Consider the following 4,736-nt stretch of genomic DNA (forward strand, 5'->3'; position numbering starts at 1 on the left):
TCAGATTACCTCAACAAATTAACAGCTAGAATGCCAAAGGTCTGCAATGCCGTAATTGCTGCAAATGGAGGATTCTTTGACGAAAGCAAAGTTTGATGTAAAAAAAATCTTATTTCAAATACAAATCATTATTTCTAACCTTGTCAATGTCTTGACTCTATTTTCTATTCATTTCACAACGTTTGGTGGTGAATAAGTGTGACTTTTCATGGAAAACACAAAATTGTTTGGGTGACCCCAAACTTTTGAACGGTAGTGTAAGTCAACGCTCAACTTATGACGTCACAACACTAGTAGACGGCACACATTACATAACTAACTGCGCGTAACGGTTCCGCTATACTAAATAACCATAAATGAAATACTCTCGGCAACACACCAAACATAAGTCATCGATCAAGACAACAAAATTCATTTGCTGGCAACCGTTAGTCGCCGTGCCGCTGCATAACGGCTACTCGTACGATGCGAGGCAAACTTAAAGGAGTGCGCCAGAGCTGCCAATCAAACGGCGCGCACACGAAGCAAACTACAATCGGACAAACGGCACAACAGTGGACATTAGTAACAATGAAATGTATATACTCACTTTGTGTCAAAGACGCACACGATCACAGCAACATAGTCAATACCAGCAACCTTTAACTTACCACTGCGCACAAGTAAATGGGTGCAATGTCTAGACCCCGAATGTAAGACGACCCCCACTCTTTCAGTCTTTTTTCAATGCAAAAAAACATCGTCTTATATTCGGGCCAATACGGTAAATATGGAATACTTTATATGCAACTACTTCAACATGTATGTCTTTTCTATAACACTTAACAAGAAAAAACAGTCCCGATCAACAACAATCTATGGATAAAAGCTACAGGGTTAAATAAAAGTGAAAGAAGTTCTTTTGTGCTAAACAGAGAGCTTTTTACTGGTATAAGAGAGTTCTGCTCATGACCGAAAAAGGAAAGGAGTAAAGACCACACAGGATTGAGAGATAAGGAGTTCCCTAAAGACAGACCTCTGTCTTTAGAGAACTATGCTGGACCAAGGTGATCCAACTTGTAAATTATAAGGCCCTTGGCCAGACTGACCAGTGCTTCATCCAATTATTCCAACTGTGAATTTGAAGCTTAACAAAAACAAATGTGAGTTCGGAGTGAAATCACTTACCTTTCTGGAAGACATCAGTGAAGTGGGAGTGAAGCCAGACCCAAGAAAAACGTCAGCAATCAACAACATAGAAGGACCAAAAAACAAAGATGAAGTCAGAAGACTTCTAGGGTTAGGGTTCTTGCCAAGTCTGTCCCACAACTTGCAGCACCTCTCAGGAGTCTTCTTGAACAAAAAAATGAATGAGACTGGTCCCATGAACAGGAACAATGTGCCACAACTCATCTCCAGTCGTTCCCTTATGTGTTGATATTGTCATAGTTTTCATTTACGTCGCTGTGCAATCGCCTCTCCCCTCCTACCCAAATCAGTGTAATCACCATCACCTGCCTCTCGTTACCCGTCGTGTATTTAAGTCCTGTGTGTGTGTCAATCCCCTGTCGGATTGTTCTCTGTCTCTGTTAGTCTGGGAGTTTGTTCTGTGAGTTTGTCTGTTCGCCTTTCGGCTTCTCTACCTCTGTAAGTTCTGTTTCTGTTAGCCAGCCCTGTCGGTCAGTCAGTCCCAGTATCGGTCCGTTAGCTATTAGTTTGCCTCCCTGTTTGTTTCTGCCTGTTACTGCATGTTTGTTCCCCTCATCCTCTCCCCCAACACACTTTTCCCTCAATAAACCCTGGTCCAAGCAGTATTTGGTCACCCTGCTCTATTCCTGCCCGTGACACAATACTTTGTGAAACTGTAAGAGATTCTGACACAAGAACCCGTGTTAAAATTCTATGACCCAGAGAGAAGTACAAGGATCTCAGCGGATGCGTCACAATTCGGCCTGGGAGCAGTGCTGTTGCAGCAACATGATGGGCAGTGGCTTTCTGTCACCTACACATCTCGAGCCTTGACAAGTGCAGAATCTAGCTACGCTCAAATTGAAAAGGAGCTGTTAGCGAGCTTGTATGTATGTGAGCGTTTCCACCAATACGTTTATGGTCAAGTTTTTTAAGTTGAAACTGATAATAAACCTCTGGTGTCCATCATGTCCAAACCTCTGAACGACTGTCTTACAGCGCATGCTAATCAGGCTGCAAAAATACAACGTGCACATGATATACACACCTCGGGAAATACATGTACACCGCCGACACCTTATCTAGAGCAGTGGATAAGGAGGAACGTACAGACAGTGAGAAAAGTGCAAATACAGGAATATGTGGACATGATCGTGACGTCTCTGCCAGGAGCAGCTGACAGAACAGAACAAATACAGAGGGAGACAAATGCAGATGAAACAACGACAGAACTCAAGAGCATAATACAGAAAGGATGGCCATAGATGGTCACTGTGGACAAGTCAAACATAAACGCCGAGCGAGAGTAGTAATTTACTGGCTGAAAATCAATCAAGACATCAGCCAGACAACAGCGTCATGTGAACTTTGCCGCACACGCAGGCCAAAACAACAAACTGAGCTGTGATGACTCATCTGGTGCCCCACAGACCTTGCTAAAAGGTTGGGACAGATCTATTTGACTGTGATACAAAGAGTGGTCACCAACTACTTTTCTAACTATCCAGAAGTCGAAGCGCTGCAGTCTACATCAAGCTAGGCAGTCGTCAGCTACCTCAAGACTATCTTCGTCAGACATGGTGTCCCATGTGAACTGTTTTCGGACAACAGACCCCAATTTGCCAGCTCTGAGTTTGAGGCCTTTGCCAAAGAATGGGGGTTTCAACATTCTACGTCAAGTCCAACCTATTCAAAGTCCGACGGCTTGGCAGAGAGTTCTGTGAAAATAGTAAAAAACATGATGAAAAAAGCACAGGACAGAGATGACTTCCAGAAAATTTTACTTATCTACAGGAGTGCGCCTCTACAGAATTGCCTGTCAACAGCCCAAATGCTGATGGGTCAACACATTTGCTCCAACCTACCAGTGAATGAGGACTTGCTGATGCCCAAAAGAGCACACTAAGTCAGAAAAGTAAAGTAGGAACAAAAAGCAAAATAGTAACACCTGCCAATGGTGAAGCCTGGAGATATGGTGCGTCTCAGGGACATCTCTACAGGCACATGGAGACAAGAGGGACAAGTGAAGGAGGAAGTTGCTCCACGCTCTTTCAGGGTCCAAATGGAGAATGGAACAACTCTTGGGAGGAATGGCACAGATGTTCTACTACAGCCGACTGGAAAAGACACTGCAGCTCAGGAGATGGTTCAGCAGGACACAACTGAGCCTTAAGAGTCTGACAGCAGCGTCTGCATCACAGGCTGCTGCGTCACCTTCCAAACTGTCGACATTGCCAACTGTCGAAAAACTAACTAGACCTAAGCGATTGATTGAGAGTTGCTAAGGAGTTGCTTTAGTATTGCAAGTTGCCGAACACCTAGGACCTTCAAGTTAATGTTTATGCACAAAAAGTAAAAAAACAAAGAAAAATGAAAAGTTGTTGACAAGAAAAGGCACTGTAAGGTGGCTATTTTGAAGGGGTGAATATTGTTTCTAGTGTGTGTGTGTGCTTGCACACAGGGCGCTGTGATGCGAAGTGCAGTGGTGTTGGAGTAGTAGTGCTCGTAGTTAGGGCATGTTGCATGATTCTTCCTGCTTGCTACCTTCTGCTTTCAGCTACTGCCGCCGGCTAGCCCCCTGTTTCCGGGGGCGAAAAGAGGAGCCGAGTGCGTAAGTCTCCTCAGCCGGTACATAGCCTCTCCACCGTCAAGACGTCTGCATGCCTCCTCGTGGCCACACATGGTAACTGGGTGCCTCACGGCTCCAGGCCAAATTGCAGGGGATCGACCGAGGGAGCAACAGTGGGCCCCTAGGCGTGATGTACAGGCCCACCGGCGCGTGGATGTCCTGGTGCCCGCTAACCACTGTCCCAGCTATGGGTGAAATAGCACCCCCGCTGCCTTGTGGGTATCGTCTTGAACGAAAAGGCTAAGGGAGCAAACCCCGACAGAAAACCCGACTCGGACTCTGTTAGGCAGACTCATGCTTCAAAAAAGCATTGTTCTGGCAACTCCTGCAGCCAACCTGATGCCAAATGTATTGGTTCACCGTTCCTTTGGATGACAACAGGAAGGCCGAGAGGGGAGCCCTGATGCCTGGGAAACTCAAGGCTTCCAAAAAACTTGCCCAGGCTGATTGTGCACTGGAGAGGAAACTTCAGCTCCACTAACCAGTGGAGACACAACACGGGAGGTTAGCAGTTACCGGTTATAAGCCCTTTCTTATTGGCGTAGAGTATGGGTGCCAGGGGCTACCGCTGACAGTGGGAGAGATGTTCGGTCTCAATGGACAGCTACCGCCCACCTCAAGCTGGGCAGCCCCCAGCCAATAAGGTGCTTTCCCGCCACAGCCTGCCTGCTTCATTGGGTGCTTGGAGCTCAGGGACCTATCCTAACAAGTGGGCTGTAAATTTACGCACCAAGCAACACAAGGAAATGACCGAAGATTCCAGCACTACGCCTGGGGTGGTGGAATGTCAGGACTATGACACCCGGGCTCAGTGACAACCTACAAGAAATTAGTGATGTCCGTAAAACTGCAGTTATAAACAACGAACTCCTGAAGCTCAGAATTGACATCTCGACCCTCCAGGAAACACGACTCCATGGATCTGGCTCACTCAAGGAAA

This window comes from Syngnathus scovelli, chromosome 11 (assembly GCF_024217435.2).
Source record: "Syngnathus scovelli strain Florida chromosome 11, RoL_Ssco_1.2, whole genome shotgun sequence".
NCBI lineage: Eukaryota > Metazoa > Chordata > Actinopteri > Syngnathiformes > Syngnathidae > Syngnathus > Syngnathus scovelli.